The sequence below is a fragment of the Cydia pomonella genome, chromosome 17 (genome assembly GCF_033807575.1).
Source record: "Cydia pomonella isolate Wapato2018A chromosome 17, ilCydPomo1, whole genome shotgun sequence".
Lineage (NCBI taxonomy): Eukaryota > Metazoa > Arthropoda > Insecta > Lepidoptera > Tortricidae > Cydia > Cydia pomonella.
In genome coordinates this window covers 4,911,793-4,931,878 of record NC_084719.1, presented here as the reverse complement: position 1 = coordinate 4,931,878, position 20,086 = coordinate 4,911,793, and the positions used below count along the sequence as shown (strand labels likewise).

Sequence of the window (20,086 nt, the reverse complement as noted above, 5' to 3'; positions counted from 1 at the left end):
TATGCAATAAACCTAATGTATTTCCTAGACCTAAGCCTGACATGTAACTTGGTGTTATGAATAAATTATTTGTATTTGTATTTGTATTAACTTAGGTTAGGCTAAGACAGATTATGTGAAGTCGGTGTACACGGTCATGGCCCCGACGGAAGACCAGCGCTAGCCCAGCCAGGCTAGCACCATGCTGAGTCGGGACCATTTTGTGGCTTATTCGCTATGTGCACGACTGTCACGCAATCTGGTGTCCGCAAGTCTAGGGGAAAAAGTCAATTCACTACATCTTATAAAACAACTCCAAAACTAAAAACTACTGAACGGATTTTCATACGACTTTCATCTATCAATAGAGTGATTCTTGAGGAAGACTTAGGTATATAACTTGTTAAGGTTTTGTCTAAATTGGTTGAAATAAAACGATATTGTCGGAAAAAATCACGCTGGCTAGGAGCTTTAATCGAAAACGCTGCCTAATCTGTTTGAGCTATAACAACACAATGTATGGTGGGGTTGTTTCTCATTCATAGGTCTACAAAATGGTATATATGTCTATCTTTTAAGGATAACTTACTATACCTATTCTTAACTTCTAGGAAAAGGTTAAGTAATATGTGGCATTTGCAAAGCTATTTACATGGATACATTATTAACAATTATCAAATTAAATACGTTAGTTATATTAAGCATTTCATACAGATTACAATGGTCCCTTACACCATACGATTTAAATTAATATTTCAAGAGAAATCGTAAATCAAAGTTTCATTTCGAGCCATATAACTTGTACTATCCGCAGTTAGTTCTAATTTTTACCACCGTATGCGCTGGGATTGCTTTACTTACCCCCATCATACACTTCGCACGGTCCGAATATGTTGTTATGTTTTTTTTACTTGTTGTTTTCTTTTATTTTGCCACGAATAAACGCTCTTTACTCTACTCTACGAAGGCGGGCAGCCACCCCTCATGTTATGCTACACCCTACAGCTAGTCTTTAATAGACTGATTTTTTTTATACGACGTCGGTGGCAAACAAGCATACGGCCCGCCTGATGGTAAGCAATCTCCGTAGCCTATGTGCGCCTGCAACTCCAGAGGAGTTACATGCGCGTTGCCAACCCTAACACTTCGCACCCTCGTTGAGCTCTAGCAACCTTAATACTCATTGGCAGGAACACAACAATATGAGTAGGGTCAAGTGTTATTTGGCTACGGTTTTCTGTAAGGTAGAGGTACTTCCCCAGTTGGGTTCTGATCTAAATCTGGAATGACATCCGCTGTGCTGTGCTCTACCACACAAAGCGAGATGACATTCACATTGCCCATACCTCTCTTTTGGACGTAGTTTAAGGACGTACCCGGGTCCCAAAATCAGAATGATAAAATCAATTTTTTTTTTCTGGAATGACTGAAGTTAAGTGGTAAGTAACTTTTTGTATAATTTTAGAGCTCGTGTCATTCACGAAGACGCGTGCCTTGACTCCTATAGTCATGTTATTAAAGGTTAGATTTGACAAATCTGTGCGTCATCGGGAATGACTCGAACTATAACTGCTACCACGAGTTGGCGTTTGACATTTATTTTTTCAACCCTTATTTTAAATGAACTGCATCATTGATACCGGGTTTGCTGGTAACGCCATAACAACCGTGTCACATCTATTTCAAGTCACAATCGATCGAGACTCGGCCCAATTCGAGCAATACTTATAAGATATCAGAGCGATACGATACCGATCTGTAAGTGTCAAAAGTGACATTTCTTCATTCATTCTTTTAAAAATATAGTTTCAGTCCATTGGGACAAGATTTATTTTTGCGGTGGGAGGGTGAGAACATTAATTGCATGTAAAAATACGCAAGTAAGTATAACGGGTTAGCACTGATTGACTAGCACGTTATTATCTCGGGGATTAGCAAAGTAATATTTTTTGCTTTACTTTTGTCACTGACAAATCAGTATCGTATCGCTTTGACATATTATAAGCATCTGATTAAACTGCACCGTGGATATTCACCGGCCATTTGTCTTTCAACTTTGACGTTGAGGGAATCATCGACAAAATCGATGGATGGTTGTAAACCAGATGTCGCTAGTAACGTTGTCACAGTTGCAATGGTTAAATTCGCGGTGAATGACGGATGGTCAGCTGGCGCAATTGGTAACGCGTTGGACCGGCAATCCAAAGCTGTGGGTTCGAGTCCCACGTTGACCAAAGTTGATCATTGTTGAATTTTTCATTGTGATTGACATCTGTACATACAATTTATAGATTGTAATGTAGTACGTTCCACAATTAAAAGGGAAAATAAATATTTATATCCAGTTTGTATATAAAATATCCCCAACGCAGGCTTCGTCAGCTGGCCACAGATGCAAATCAGCAACATGCTTCGTCCAAAACAAACCAATAATGATATCTGTAACGGGCTTCATCATTTTAAAATAATAATAAGCAAAGGTAAACAAAAAAGTCCCCAGAATTGGCCAATGAGATCTGTTGTACTGGGTACGATCCGGAGCGAGGGTCATACCGCTGGTCCAAGTCCCCAACGAATTGATTGATTGACTGATATCTTAAATAAATAAATATTATAGGACATTATTACACAAATTGACTAAGTCCCACAGTAAGCTCAATAATGCTTGTATTGAGGGTACTTAGACAACGATATATATAATATATAAATGTGTATAAATACTTAAATACATAGAAAACACCCATGACTCAGGAACATATCCATGCTCATCACACGAATAAATGCCCTTAGCAGGATTTGAACCTGGAACCATCAGCTTCGTAGGCAGGGTTACTACCCACTAGGCTAAACCGGTCGTCAAAATCTTATAAGCATTATTCGAATTGGGCCGACTGTTTACACTCACTTGTGGGGCTTCGCAGATAACAACGTAAACAGATACAAGAATACACTCGACAAAATGCATATTTCATCAATTTCTTACAATGCCGTTTGAATTTGAGGGGGTTAACGCTAAATTTAAGTTTTTATATTGAACTTTATACGTTTTTACGATGACAAATGCCATAAAAATACACGAAATAGCATTTTTTACTTTACTTTAAGTAGGTATGTCTAACTAAACCAAGTGGTAGCGTCACAGCTAAAAAGACGTTTTTCACTAAGTTATAAGTTATAACAGAATAATATAAAAAATGTAAATTTTTGTGAGAATTTGTTTCTGTTATAACTTATAACAGAAATTCTTACAAAAATTTACATTATTTCTAAAGCAAGATCGATTTATGGAAACTTTGTACGACTCTTTAGTCTCTAATAAATGCGGTCAATTAATACAGCTTTAAAATCTGTCGGGTTTAAGTGGCCCATGGTGTATCATAGTGGTCAACGGCATAAAATGTACGGCCCCTGATCATCACCAATATAATCGATTATATGACCTTTACAGATTTAATCGAGAATCGTAAAAAAACGTTTCTAATTGTGTCAGCCTACATTTCGAGTTTTTTTTATTTTTTATTTATTTATAAAAGAGAAATTACATCGGCTATGATCACTTATCTGCCAAACTGCATAGCAGTTTGTTGGCAGAAAACTTATTCTACCCTCCAACATTGTTAAGTAAGTTATTGCTTACTTGATTTATAGCTATATTTATAGTGCGAGTGCGATTTCTTACAAACAATTGTAATACATAGCTTTAGATAGGCAGATTAGATAAACATTAAGCTAACATAAACATTAGTAGCAATAACAGACTAACTAACTAGTAAAATAGGTACTATTAAGCAAGTCATTGTAAGGCCACGGTGCTTCCCCATTTTTTTTTACACACACACACACACACACAGCCTCATTACCCGGTAGTCAAGTAGGCGACGTACCTAATGTCACGTCGCTCGGCTTCCAGCGCTCTTATTTCGCGCTCATCCAGAGGAATAAGCTCAGGGCTGCCACTCAGAAAATATAATTAAAATATAAAATTTTGGATACCGTAACGCACAGGGTTAATTTATGTTGACTATGGAGAGTAATTTTCCTTCTGTTAGCTAGTTTTAGCTATGCATTCACTTTTAAATTTTATTAGAACTTACTAATTACTTCAATATTAATAATTAAGAAAAAAAACACTTGGAAAAGAGTTTTTTTTTGTTTCGTTCGATTTCAAATCAAACGAACCAACCATATTTTTGGATAAATCAATAGTGATTTCAATTTCATCCATCTATTTTTTGTATAAAATATTTTTTTATTAGGAGAATCATATTTTATTTACAATAATATTATACATAATGGATATACACAGTGATGCTACTATAACTACCTTAAGTATAAAATAGGCCCTTGAGGCATTGTACCAAAGATGCTGGTGCCATTTTTTCGTTGTATCGCAATGCTGATACGTTGTGCAAGGAAGCCGCCTGCTCTTCTGTCACCAGGTAAATTTTATTGATTTTCTCGGAACTTACGTTCATAATTAAAATTTTTGGCCTTTGGAGAATTGGCCGGTTTAGAGTTAGGCGACCTGCCCCATAGAAAAAGAAATGCATGAAAACATATTTTTTTCTACTTTTTCCTAATCACAATACGAAACCGGATATGCCGTTAAACTGTTTTGTTACATCCTGTATACCTAAAACTTTTTCAAGTATCATTCTATTAATAGGCGAAAATCACATGAAAATCCGTTAAGTAGTTTTTGAGTTTATTGCGAGCATACCGACAGACATACGCGGCGGGGGACTTTGTTTTATAAGGTGTAGTGATCTACAATATGTATAAAATAATATTTAGATATTATTAATGCATAAGTGGCAACCCTAGCGGCAAATATATCGAGAATTAGCATGTAAAATACTTTCCACCCGAGAGCAAATCCATCAATTTTACGCCATCGAGACATCTGCGATCGAAACGCGAGCGTGAAATGTATCTATTTGCAGTTATATATTTTCTGATGCCTAGGTAATAAAGTTGTGTGATGTCGTGGAGGCGGACCTGCGTCCGCTGAATGCCAATTCATGGCAGGAAACCGCGCTGGATCGGGACAGGTGGCGTTCTCTCGTTTCGGAGGCCAAGATTCTTTTTGGATCGCTGAGCCAAAGCAGTTAGTTAGGTAATAAAGTTATGTCTAGAATCTGGAATTAATCAGGAATTGTAGTGTTTAGCGTCACTATTCCATACTTTTAGGCTTCAGAAGTAGTAGAAATAGCTATGCGGACCAGGGTGCGTAGGTGCGTAGGATCGAGCCTGCTCATAATTTAATGACTAAAATAGAATACCCTCAACTACACGTTTACCCAATATCATTTAAATTATATCAAATTTACTTAAGTTATTGTCCATCAAACTATCCTCTGATAGTCCAGCTTAAAAGCATCGGAATGCGGGGACGTGCCCCTAGCGTGTGTTCCAAGTTTTTTATTTTTTTATAGGACATTATTACAATTACACATATATTAGGACATTATTAATTAGGACATTATTATTATTATTAAGTTGAATGTAAGAACTTGACTTCGCTTAGCTCGCTAAGTAAATAAGGTATTTATCTATGGGCCAATAGCTGCGTGACAATAATGATTTTCATTCATTCATTCATTAGCTGCTTGTTTAATAAAAGCTGTCAGTCATTCCGCGCACGATGGCGCAGATAAAGAATAATGAGCGCGAAATGAGGGACACCCCTCTAAATTCCTCATTCCAGCGTTGGGCTCAGGACTATAACGGCGAAAATCGAAGTTCGTCAATTGCGGGCTTTCTCTGTCACTCTAATTACGTCTTAGTAAGAGTAAAAGACAAAAGATCCCCGTAATTTGCGATATTCGGTTTTCGTGGTAGACCCCCAGGACCACTTCGTCCACAATCCTATTTCATCACCAGGGCCCGTACATTTCATGTCGTTGACGGAAGAATGACGTCACGCTACGTAGAGTATGATTCCAATTTGTATTTTCATAATAATTAATCATTTGTCAACCTCTTTAGTTAAATGATAGACCTAGAAACGTCTAACTGACTTTCATCTTATTGTCACTCAACTAAATAATAGATTGTTAGTTTATTAAATAATACATATTTTTGATTTTTAACAGTGTATTTTACGTAATAAAATAACTATTTATTTTTCTACGCGTCAATAGTTATCTAAATTTGTAGTGTTGTAAGAAAACTCCCTGTATGTTAAACTAAATAGTTAGAAAAATAGGAAAAAGTCAGTCAGTCGCTATAAAATAATTAGTAGGTAATAATCAGGAAAAAAAAAATAAGTTTGAAAATAATAAGAATGCATAGTTGAAAATAATTAATATGTCAATATTATTAACACATACTACGGAATTTGTCGTTACTCATTCAAATCTAAATATTTTTTGATGCTATACAAACATTTGTCAAGCAAACAGTTTGTTAATTTACGACTAAACTCATCTCAAATCATTAAAATCAAATTTTTCATCAAATTGTTAAACCAGAATTGGCCTACTTATCTGTTTACTTATCATCGCAGTCTGAAAGCACGAATTCTCACACTTAATTTTAAACTATGCGAATTTTATAGATTTCAATTCAGCTTGGGTGTATTAAACAAACAAGGAAACTAAACTTTTTGTTACAGTCATTTAATAAAAGCATACAAAAGCGTTTTCATTCGATTGCTTCGATAAATTTTTTTTAATACAATTGCTCAAAAATTGCTACTTTACATAGCTGTTGAGCATTCACAAAGTTGTTTTTTGCGAACTAGTGCTTTTTACTTTTCCAATAAATAAAAAATCTGACCATAATCCATACGTCCACCAGGCGTACATAGGCTACGGAGACTGCTTACCATCAGGCGGGCTGTATGCTTGTTTGCCACCGACGTAGAATAAAAAAAAAAAAGTTTGCATGTCCAAAAACTTTGCATATTTTTTATTTCGCCGTTTATATTTGATATTCCAACAAAAAATATTATTACACGATATGAAACACGATACAAAAAATGCCTATTATTTTTATTTTTAATATTTATATACTCAAAAACTATATTAAAGGATCGTTTATAAACTCTTCTAGGTTCTTGTCTTTGATTATAACATTAAAATCACTAATTAAATAAACGAGTATGAGTATGAATATGGGTTGAATTTTATTGCTAATGTTGACTCCATAGCTCGCTATAACGGCTTACAGTGCGATAAAAACTCCGATGCCTTAACAATATTACGTTCGTTTATTTACGTTCCTATTGAACTTGAAATTGTTATTTCCCGGTATCAACCCCGTGAAATAAGGGATTACAGAATATGGGGTAGTAGAGCAAGGTCGGTTTCTACCCGGAAAACTGGGCACCGATGGGAAATTGTTCGATACTCGTTAATTTACATTAATCAGCTGAACATGGAATATATATTAAATTATGATTGAAACATGCCAATCCGAGTTTTCAGACACTGACAGATCAGTATATTCATGAGATACAGCCTGGTGACAGACGGACGGACGGACAGCGGAGTCTTAGTAATAGGGTCCCGTTTTACCCTTTGGGTACGGAACCCTGAAAATAAGCGCTTTACCTTTTTATGCGTTTCAAATAAACGGATTACGCAATTTACACATCCATTACGCATACCTTGCGGACATAAAGTGGTAAGGCGCGTATTGTTTTACATATTAATAAATAAGTATTTCATACAATTTTTTATTTTTTTTATTCTTTGACATTTGGAGAACCTTTACACCTCCTAATCTTATTATTGTGTATTATTATTTTTCTCAGACCGTGGGGAACTTATACATCTCCAAACTTATCATATCATATCATATCATATCATTTATTCCATTGAATCATGTTCATTTGTACATTTTGGTCTTAAATATAGTCAAGTAGGTACATGATACCCTGCTAGGGTGTACAATTTAGGACTTAAAATTATAAATTATAATTTACATTAATTTCTAGAACTAAATAATTAAATGTCAAAGCAAGTATATAAGTATTAAAATATAAATAATTCATGCAGAAGCATATTTACAAAATCATTGTTAATCATCATTCATACGAAAATAAAAAAATAACAATAATATCATAAAATTCATAAACAATCATTTTCACACTCCAGACTATTATCATCAAAAAATTCATCCATTGAATAATAACATTTTTCTATTAATATTTCCTTTAACCGTTTCTTAAGAGTCCTTATTCCTACAGACGAGCGTATTTTGTAAAATGCTTCCTTTTTCATTCAAGATTACGACGTAACTATTAGTATTTATTCAAAAACTGATAACGTACTTAAATAATCGTTTCCTAAACTAGGGGCTCCAACAGTTCAAATTTTCATTTTCTCTTTTAAACCTCTTTTTTAATGAGGTTTTTTGGGAGTCTTTTCCAAATTTTGCAGTGAGATGTGGCGTTTCGGTTCTCAATTTTGCTATAAACAAGAATCATTTGGTACATGAATGACTACAATTTGATTCAACATATCTCGTACGAGGGGCTGGAATGATTAACAATCGAAGATTCATTTGAAAAAACTGATAAAATACCTTCCGAGTTTTCTTCATTTTAATGGCGAAAACAGGGTTTTATTATATTTTATTTCCGCAAATTGTACGCATATTTTGCTTTAAAAATAATATTATAGCAAACTGTAACTTTATGTTAACCTATAAAAAAAAAATCGTAACTATGGGACCTACATTGCCGTAAATTTATATTTTTTTAAAACACGTATAAATCACGCAGCAGCGACGCCCCGCTCTCAGTCCGCGCGGAGCGCGCTTAGAGGACGGACCTGTGCTCGATTGTCAGGCATTCGTTGCGATCGTAATCAGCTACGGAGTTCCGAGAAGTGCTATATACTGCGATTAGAAAATCTTAATAAAAGTTCATTTTTTACAGTATGCCTAACAGACTCGCTTATTGATGGATTTTCTGTTACTTTTTTTTTAATACTAAGTCGGTGGCAAACAAGCATACGGCCCGCATATGTACGCCTGCAACTCCAGAGGAGTTACATGCGCGTTGCCGACCCTAACCCCCTCCCGCCCCTCGTTGAGCTCTGGCAACCTTACTCACCGGCAGGAACACAACACTATGAGTAAGGTCTAGTGTTATTTGGCTGCGATTTTCTGAAAAACGCATTTTCACTTGAAATTACGTTAGGGTTTGCATTATTATTTTTGACCCGGATGAAGTCCAAGTTCTCATGATGGAGTCAGGAGTTGGTCACCAGAACTCCTAATCTACTAATTATAATCCCATCGTGTTTGGGCTCAAAAGATTTGCCCTGACGAACACCATCGATCTAGATGAGGTCCAGGGTCTCATGATGGAGTCAGGAGTTGGTCACTAGAACTCCTAATCTACTCATTATAATCCCATCGTGTTTGGGCTCAAAAGATTTGCCCTGACGAACACCATCGATCTAGATGAGGTCCAGGGTCTCATGATGGAGTCAGGAGTTGGTCACTAGAACTCCTAATCTACTCATTATAATTCCATCGTGTTTGGGCTCAACAGAGTTGCCCTGATGAGCACCTTCAATCTAGATGAGGTCCAGGGTCTCATGATGGAGTCAGGAGCTGGTCACCAGAACTCCTAATCTACTCATCATAACTCCATCGTGTTTGGGTTCAATAGAGTTGCCCTGACGAGCACCATCAATCTAGATGAGGTCCAGGGTCTCATGATGGAGTCAGGAGCTGGTCACCAGAACTCCTAATCTACTCATCATAACTCCATCGTGTTTGGGCTCAATAGATTTGCCCTGATGAACACCATCGATCTAGATGAGGCCCAGGGTCTCATGATGGAGTCAGGAGTTGGTCACCAGAACTCCTAAACTACTCATCATAACCTCATCGTGTTCGGGCTCAATAGATTTGCCCTGACGAGCATCATCAATCTAGATAAAGTCCAGGGTCTCATGATGGAGTCAGGAGTTGGTCACTAGAACTCCTAATCTACTCATTATAATTCCAACGTGTTTGGGCTCAAAAGATTTGCCCTGATGAGCACCATCGATCTAGATGAAGTCCAGGGTCTCATGATGGAGTCAGGAGTTGGTCACCAGAACTCCTACTCTACTCATCATAACTCCATCGTGTTTGGGCTCAATAGAGTTGCCCTGACGAGCACCTTCAATCTAGATGAGGTCCAGGGTCTCATGATGGAGTCAGGAGCTGGTTACCAGAACTCCTAATCTACTCATCATAACTCCATCGTGTTTGGGCTCAATAGATTTGCCCTGATGAACACCATCGATCTAGATGAGGCCCAGGGTCTCATGATGGAGTCAGGAGTTGGTCACCAGAACTCCTAATCTACTCATCATAACCTCATCGTGTTCGGGCTCAATAGATTTGCCCTGACGAGCATCATCAATCTAGATAAAGTCCAGGGTCTCATGATGGAGTCAGGAGTTGGTTACTAGAACTCCTAATCTACTCATTATAAATCCAACGTGTTTGGGCTCAAAAGATTTGCCCTGATGAGCACCATCGATCTAGATGAGGTCCAGGGTCTCATGATGGAGTCAGGAGTTGGTCACCAGAACTCCTAATCTACTCATCATAACTCCATCGTGTTTGGGCTCAATAGATTTGCCCTGATGAACACCATCGATCTAGATGAGGTCCAGGGTCTCATGATGGAGTCAGGAGTTGGTCACCAGAACTCCTAAACTACTCATCATAACCTCATCGTGTTTGGGCTCAATAGATTTGCCCTGACGAGCATCATCAATCTAGATAAAGTCCAGGGTCTCATGATGGAGTCTGGAGTTGGTCACTAGAACTCCTAATCTACTCATTATAATTCCAACGTGTTTGGGCTCAAAAGATTTGCCCTGACGAGCACCATCGATCTAGATGAGGTCCAGGGTCTCATGATGGAGTCAGGACTTGGTCACCAGAACTCCTAATCTACTCATCATAACTCCATCGTGTATGGGCTCAATAGAGTTGCCCTGACGAGCACCATCAATCTAGATCAGGTCCAGGGTCTCATGATGGACTCAGGAGTTGATCACCAGAACTCCTAGTCTATTCATCATAACTCCATCGTGTTTGGGCTCAAAAGATTTGCCCTGACGAGTACCATCGATCTAGATTAAGTCGAGGGTCTCATGATGGACTCAGTAGTTGGTCACCAGAAATCCTAATCTATTCATCATAATGGTAATTTGATGGTGCTTGTCGGAGTAAATCTATTGAGCCCAAACACGATGGAGTTATGATAAATAGATTACGAGTTCTGGTGACCAACTCCTGACTCCATCATGAGACCCTGGACTTCATCTAGATCGATGGTACTCGTCAGGGCAAATCTTTTGAGCCCAAACACGATGGAATTATAATGAGTAGATTAGGAGTTCTAGTGACCAACTCCTGACTCCATCATGAGACCCTGAACATCATCTAGATTGATGGTGCTCGTGAGGGCAAATCTATTGAGCCCAAACACGATGGAGTTATGATGAGTAGATTAGGAATTATGGTGACCAACTCCTGACTCCATCATGAGACCCTGGACTTCATCTAGATCGATGGTACTCGTCAGGGCAAATCTTTTGAGCCCAAACACGATGGAATTATAATGAGTAGATTAGGAGTTCTAGTGACCAACTCCTGACTCCATCATGAGACCCTGAACATCATCTAGATTGATGGTGCTCGTGAGGGCAAATCTATTGAGCCCAAACACGATGGAGTTATGATGAGTAGATTAGGAATTATGGTGACCAACTCCTGACTCCATCATGAGACCCTGGACTTCATCTAGATCGATGGTACTCGTCAGGGCAAATCTTTTGAGCCCAAACACGATGGAATTATAATGAGTAGATTAGGAGTTCTGGTGACCAACTCCTGACTCCATCATGAGACCCTGGACTTCATCTAGATCGATGGTACTCGTCAGGGCAATACTTTTGAGCCCGAACACGATGGAATTATAATGAGTAGATTAGGAGTTCTAGTGACCAACTCCTGACTCCATCATGAGACCCTGAACATCATCTAGATTGATGGTGCTCGTGAGGGCAAATCTATTGAGCCCAAACACGATGGAGTTATGATGAGTAGATTAGGAATTATGGTGACCAACTCCTGACTCCATCATGAGACCCTGGACTTCATCTAGATCGATGTTACTCGTCAGGGCAAATCTTTTGAGCCCAAACACGATGGAATTATAATGAGTAGATTAGGAGTTCTGGTGACCAACTCCTGACTCCATCATGAGACCCTGGACTTCATTTAGATCGATGGTACTCGTCAGGGCAAATCTATTGAGCTCGAATACGATGGAATTATAATGAGTAGATTAGGAGTTCTAGTGACCTACTCCTGACTCCATCATGAGACCCTGGACTTCATCTAGATTGATGGTGCTCATCAGGGTAAATCTATTGAGCCCAAACTCGATGGAGTTATGATGAGTAGATTAGGAGTTCTGGTGACCAACTCCTGACTCCGTCATGAGACCCTGGACCTCATCTAGATCGATGGTGTTCGTCAGGGCAAATCTTTTGAGCCCAAGCACGATGGAATTATAATGAGTAGATTAGGAGTTCTGGTGACCAACTCCTGACTCCATCATAAGAACCTGGATGGACTTCATTCGGGTCAAAAATAATAATACAAACCCTAACGTGATTTCAAATAACACTGAAACTCTATAGCACTAATGTGCGCAAACGATTGGCATCTTGACTACGCAGCATGGGTGCGTAGCCACCATGCCAATCGATACGACAACGAAACACTATCTGTCTCTCTCTCGTACTAATATGCACAAACGATTGGCATCTTGGCTGGGCTGCATGGGTGCGTAGCCAACAAGCCAAACGTTTACGATACGACAAGGAAACACTATCTGTCTCTCTATCGCACTAATATGCGCAATCGATTGGCTTCTTGGCTAGGTATCATGGGTGCGTAGCCAACATGCCAATCGTTTACGATACGACAACGAAACACTACTCTCTCTCTATCGCACTAATATACGCAAACGATTGGTATTTTTGCTAGGCACTAAGCAAGTGTGTGGCCAACATGCCAATCGTTTACGATACGACAACGAAACACTATCTGTCTCTCTATCGCACTAATATACTTTATTTATACCTGCAGTCATTTAGTAACTTCTTCATTTTCCATTGGTGTGAAAGAGACAGAATAAAGAGCAAGGGTTATAGTACACTCTGTAGTCTGTACACTTAGTAGTAGTGTACATAAAAAAAAAACTACTGTGCATATACAATAAAATAAAGAGTGCCCATATGATATCATATGACACTAAAATTAATGTTGCTTGAAATTATATTGAAAACTATCAAGATTATTCTAGTCTGCATTGAAACGCGCGTCGCGTTGCCGGCGCTCGCGTACCGAGCGCCAACGCCATCTATCGAGCGTTATTTCGTGAAATCGGAGAACGCTCCAAGGATTAAGGGCTCTTAAATAACCTATCACTAATTTCTAGATTTAGGAAACCAAGCACTTTATTCATAATGCGCACACATCGACAGTAAGGGCCGTTTCTTACCATAGCTAGTTTGGAGGGTGGCAATAATAGTTGGGGACCGACACGTTTGCGAATTGGTCTTAACAGTTTTTTTATCTCAAACAACTGAAGGTGACTTTTTACAAATAGTGCCGCCTCCATTATATAAATGGAGGGTAGTGTTAGTATTTTCAGTTGTTTGAAATATGAGCGACAGCTGTTTGGTACGCACGTATTGGTTAGGATACGAATGCATTTTTTCTGTAACTTAATGTATTAACCGTGGAGACTATACGTCTCTGTCATATTGTATAATATACTTGACTTGGTACATACTAGTTATGTACAGAATGTAGCATTAGTTTATGAGACTGCTAGTTTAACAGTCCAGACGCGGTTTATTTATTTAGTATAAATTTTATTTTGACACTTGGAGAGACTTTACACCTCCAAATTTTATTAGTATTAGTACTCTGACATTGGGGACCTTTTACATCTCCAGATTTAATGTGTTTTTAACCATAGAGACTATACATCTCTATTGTATTGTATTAATTATTTATTTTAAGATTATTATAATGTAATGTTTACCCAGGTATTGGCTGTTGTATTTATAAATGTTGTTATGTATTTTTCATGTCACTATATGATGTTACTATAAATGTTGTATTGACTTGTAAAAGAGCCCTTGAGGCCTACTTGCAGAATAAATTTTTGAATTTTGAATTTTGAATATTCATTTTAGAACTGACGGCCCCTTCTTCGGCTGCTGCCTGCTACGGCCCCTTCTTCGGCTGCTGCCTGCTACGGCCCCTTCTTCGGCTGCTGCCTGCTACGGCCCCTTCTTCGGCTGCTGCCTGCTGCTTAGGCTTACCTTTACGAGCCTAAAGGTGCTCACATGCCGCAGTGTTCGCGAGCTTTTGGTAACAAGATCGGCTACGTCAGTCACTTGCGAGCACACCAGAGACAATAACGGAGTTGATAGCAGTCGCCGTGGCCGAATCGATATTGTATTATTACAGTAACTTCATACATAAGCGTTTGCCGCAAATCCGGTAATTCTGTTTTTCTGCAGACTTGCTTAAATGATGTTCGCCCAATGATAATCCAAGTTTGTGACCTCGAGCGCCGAACGCTACTTTGTCAAAAATCGAAGAAACTGCGAAAATTTCGGCTAACGAACCCCGTTACAAAAGGCGACAAGTTTACTGGATTATCGGGTCTCTAAAAAGTTGAGAACTCGAGTTCCGACTCAACTATAATGCATGAGTCAAAAAAGTAATGTCGTGTCTTAAAGCAGAGGACTCAAAGAACTCGAGTGTTAACCAACACTAGTCTTAACTCTTAACTTAACCAACACGACTTACCCATAACGCTAAAGAAGTGTTTCACCTAGAAGTTTTTTTTTTATTTGTTTTTTTTTATGAACTTTGAAAATAAATCATTTTATAACGAACTATACCTCATAACAATTTAATTACAAACTCTTATTTTTAGATTAGCAGAGATATCATCCACAGCGTAGGCTTCGTCAAAAGCATAGATACAAATCAGAATCCGCAACAAACTTCAAGAAAAAAAAAATCTACAAATACAATAGGATATAAATAATTGATTCGTAAGCACTAACACAAAATAGATAATTATACAAAACAGTAGGGCTAAGATGGTCGGCTCTTTATCATTTGTCACCATACCTGTCACGTTCTAACAAGTATGTAAGTGCGAAAATGACAGGTGATAAAAAATGTGACCATGATACCGCTACAGAGAGACATAAAAAGAAGAAAGTGCCACGATATGGTCTCATCTCAGCATGTTGCTGGCGACTTCCAGCGCTGATCTTCCTATGAGACCACCTGTAGGGCTAAGATGGTCGGCTCTTTATCATTTGTCACCATGCCTGTCACGTTCTAACAAGTATGTAAGTGCGAAAGTGACGGGCATAGTAACAAGTGATAAAAATGGAACCATGCTGTCACCGCTAGTGAAGCAATAACGACAGGTAACAAAAATAATCAACAAAATGAATATAAAACATACAAAAGACAAAGATAGTAATAATTTAAAAATACATTACAATAACTATAATTATGGTTAAAAATACATTACAATAACTATATCGGGCCAAACTCATCTTGGCCTTACATTACACCTCAGATTACAGCGCCATACGGCAGTTACGTGAACTAATCTAAAATAACAAACAAGGACAGTATCCCTAGTGTAAATTTGATCGACATCATAACGTGACGAACGCGTTTGCGTTAAGTCTCATTTTGTATAGGATTTTGAGTTTCCAAAACGTCCCGCTTGGCGCGCTCTTTCTAAATCCAATACAAAATACAAAATAAAAATAAATCCAATACTAAACGCAAACGCGTACGTCACGTTTCGAAATCGAATTTATTTACACTAGGGGTACAGGTCGATTTGAGCGATTAACAAATAATTTTTGACAGGATGTAACGTCAACTAACATCCGTCTCACCTGGACCACCGGGATAACTGGAACACCGGGTCAGGGCCGTGGTCTACTAAACTTTATTGTTTATTTATTTACCTTTTTATAGGTCACCAGGTAAAATACGGACCAAGGCCCAAACATTAAAGCTTGTGAATCCAGTTACCACAAAACACATGGCACCGTACAGCGTCATCTAAGTACCTGTACATGTATTTAGGTACCTAAAATACTGGGGGGTAGGGGGGACTGGGATCTGGGATGAGGATATTGGAGCGAAGTTCCTTATCGCATTATTGTACATAGGAAGAAAATATCCATGTTCATCACTAACAACGATAATAATTATTATGGTCAGTTTATATTCATATTGGTTACCCTTTTAGCACAATATAGATGACGTTTGGACGTCACTGCATTACAGCCGCGCGTATGACGGAATTTGATAGATACAGTAACTTGCAGTTGATATAGGGACCGTGCGCGTTGGAGGGTCTGCCATCTTGTGGCCTGAGTCGGAACCATAAACATCTACATTTACACGTCACGTGTTTTCTTGTGCATAGTAGGTTCTGCCATCTTGTGGGCTACATCGGAACAATAAACATCACATTTACGCCTCGCGCCAAAAATCTGACGGCTCCTGTGCTGCCTCCTACAGTTCATGCACGCTCCCTATTCGCAAAATCGCATGTGTGTTGACGTCACCTAAAGGCTTACATGGTGCCAATTTTTGATATTTAACAACACAATTTTTAACACTTTTTGATATTTAACAAATTTAACACATATCAGTGAAAAAATACGGATCATAGTCAAATGGCGTTCTAAAAGTTTTAATCATGTGTCGAAAGATGCCAGTAAATTTACTGTGGCTACAAAGTTTTCATTGACAATACACCTCTATTTCATATTCTCATTGCTAGTATCAAAGAGAACCTAAAGGATATGGCGCCATCGCTCGAAACGATGCTGCCATACCTTTGGCCTTTGATCTATTAGATGCCTGTGTCTGTCTTGAATCTAGCTAGACCTCTTTTGCAAAATTTCACTTACCGTTGCACAATGTACAGTCAACCAATTTGAATCCTAGGCCACTATAGAACCTTGTCGCTTTAACTACTCTATACATGACATGCATCACTCAATAACCACTGTCGTAGAAGTCATTATGACATGGTTCTATAGTGGCCTAGGAATCAAATTGCTTGACGGTACTATTTCTTTCATCTTTTGACATACCTAACCCACTAGCTTTGATATATCTTGTTCGTGCTTGTATATTAATATCGAAATGAAATCAAAATATAATGTAATATGTTCTATCGTCTTTTATATAGCCTTTTAGTTGTGTAATCCTTAGTGAAACGAACGCTTTGAAGTATTTCCGCCCGTTTGCGCCCACGGGACGAAATGAACTCGCAAGGAACCCACGGGACTCAATCAGAGAGGGGAAATGGAGCTTCATTATGTTTGGTAATTTCGTTTAGTTAATTAACCATTTTATGTGTTTAGATATACAAGATTGCCTATCAAATATAAAAATTACGAAGAAAATTGGAATCTGTCATTGAAGGTATTGAATTCAGAAATTATATGCAAAAAATTTACAAAATTTGACCAAAACTCATACAACATTTATTACTCTTTATGACCTCAGTAATTAAAACTCAGTAGTGTAAATTTATTCGATGACCTAATGTGACGTACGCGTTTTCGTTAAGTCTCATTTTGTTTGATATTTTGAGTTTCCAGAACGATCCTAACCTTAAACGAGTTACAGACTTCGTGACTGCCCTTACCGCGTACTTCGCATATGCTTATTCAAGGCTGTCCTACGGTCTCGTATTGTGGGGAAATAGTTGTGATGTTGAGACAATTTTTATATTGCAAAAAAAATGCATCAGGATACTGGTAAATATCGAGCAATTGGACTCCTGTAGACCTTATTTTATTAAGCATCAAATACTCACCCTGGCCTCGATGTACATCCTTGAAACAAGTAAATTTGTCAGAAAACATATTAACCTTTATTCACTACTAACAGACAATAGAAGAAACAACCTAAATTTAAATAAACTAGAATTGCCTTTCTCGTCATTAAAACTTGTTACATCTAGTCCTCATTTTATGTTTATTAAAATTTATAATCACCTTCCGAATTCGTTGAAAAACATAGAAAATTACAAATTGTTTCAAAATAAGTTAAAAATCTTCCTTACTGATAAGTGCTTTTATAATGTAAAAGACTACTTCGATGAAAAATTTGATTAATAATTTAATGCTCGTATTCTTAATAATATGTAATGTTAAATTATTTGAAATGTATTATTTCTTTGTTTTAAGTTAACATTAGTTTATATGTTGCGGTGTCCTTACAGGACGTCACTAAAACTAACCACATAATATGTACCACCTTTATAACTGGTTTGTGATATGCAATAAACAATTCATTCATTCATTCATTCATTCATTCATTCATTCATCCGCTTGGCGCGCTGTTTCTAAATCCCATACTAAATGCGACTTAACGCAAACGCGTGCGCCACATAACGAAATCGAATAAATTTACACTAGAGGCTCAGGAATGCGTGGTTAAAATTTGTCATTTTATCAGTCCACGGTGGACAGTGATCTCGCAAGGGTATATTTTATAATTTCGACATTAAACTATTTCCGTGTCCGCTCTGTAGTTTTGCTATATACTGTGTTATTTTTATTTCCGTTAATTTCAAGGGTGCATCCCCGAGCTTAAATTAAGTAACTTTCTTAAAGACACCGGTATTGTAATTAACTCCATTTCGGAGATAATCAATATTTAATTTTCATCTTATAAGGCCCTTACGAGCGTGTACACTTGGCTTAGGGCCTGTTTACATATTGATTAGTGTTAAGTATGAGTTAATACATTTGCTACTAAACGTAAATACTATCTCGGACGATTGATGTTCAAAATGACATTGATATGTCACAGTTTTTTCGTTGAGTTAAATGTAATGCCCGTATTACAACAACGCTACATGCAACATTTTATTACTTTTTATAAAAATACAAATAATAAAAAAAAAGGTTTTTTAGGGTTCCGTAGTCAACTAGGAACCCTTATAGTTTCGCCATGTCCGTCTGTCTGTCTGTCTGTCTGTCTGTCTGTCCGAGGCTTTGCTCCGTGGTCGTTAGTGCTAGAAAGCTGAAATTTGGCATGGATATATAAATCAATAAAGCCGACAAAGTCGTACAATAAAATCTAAAAATTTAATTTTTTTTAGGGTACCTCCCCTGCACGTAAAGTGGGGGTGAAATTTTTTTTTCGCTTCAACCCTAGAGTGTGGGGTATCGTTGGAAAGGTCTTTCAAAACTAATAGGGGTTTTCAAGAAACATTTTTTGATATAGTGAATATATTCGAAGATAATCGCTCCAAAAGAAAAAAAAAATGTGTCCCCCCCCCCCCCCCTCTAACTTTTGAACCATAGGTCCAAAAAATATGAAAAAAATCGTGGAAGTAGAGCTTAAGACAGACATTAAATGAAAACTATAGCGGACATGATCAGTTTAGCTGTTTTTGAGTTATCGCAAAAAGTTTTCCCTTCATAGTAAAAAGACTTACTTTAATTAGTTACTGATTATGCAAATTTGCCTATTTGTTTAACTCGGGTGAAAGGTACCGTTTCATCCCTTGGTTAACAATTTACTATACTTTAGGCTCCAATTTACCTTATTGTGACGGAAGAGTACCTACGGAACCCTACACTGAGCGTGGCCCGACATGCTCTTGGCCGGTTTTTTTTAATTTACTATGGCATATAGTTTCCTTAACACATTGAGTGCCGGGAACCCGCTTGACGGGCGCTCTGTTCGTAGTCGCTTTCCTCTACAAAGCGGGAAAACGCTAGAATCGGCTACGCGTGTACCGCTACGAAAACGTTGGCAGTGAATGCGTTAAACGTACTTACCGATACCCCGAAGTTAACGGAATTCAATATAAACACGGTGTATAATTTTCTGAATAGGCCTTCGGGCTTAATTGATTAATGCCTGAGCAATTAAATTGCTCCCGCCATTTTGTAGCTGCATCACGGAATTTTCGTAACACTCTGGTAATTGATTCGAATAGTGTTGGTAGGAATTCGAGTCTGTTGAGGCTTTTGAA

At 37.9% G+C, this 20,086-nt stretch overlaps 1 protein-coding gene, 1 long non-coding RNA gene and 1 other non-coding gene across 3 annotated transcripts in view; 2 read left to right on the top strand and 1 right to left on the bottom strand.

Moving 5' to 3' along the window:
* LOC133527030 (ras-specific guanine nucleotide-releasing factor 1-like) overlaps positions 1 to 20,086 on the bottom strand; it is a 105,374-nt gene that overhangs the window by 34,370 nt on the left and 50,918 nt on the right. The gene's annotated exons all lie outside the window — the stretch shown is intronic.
* Positions 1 to 20,086, top strand: part of LOC133527033 (uncharacterized) — a 351,591-nt gene that overhangs the window by 311,923 nt on the left and 19,582 nt on the right. The window lies entirely within an intron of this gene.
* On the top strand, positions 2,142 to 2,213 carry Trnaa-ggc (transfer RNA alanine (anticodon GGC)). The gene has a single exon. It is a non-coding gene; the product is annotated as a tRNA-Ala (tRNA).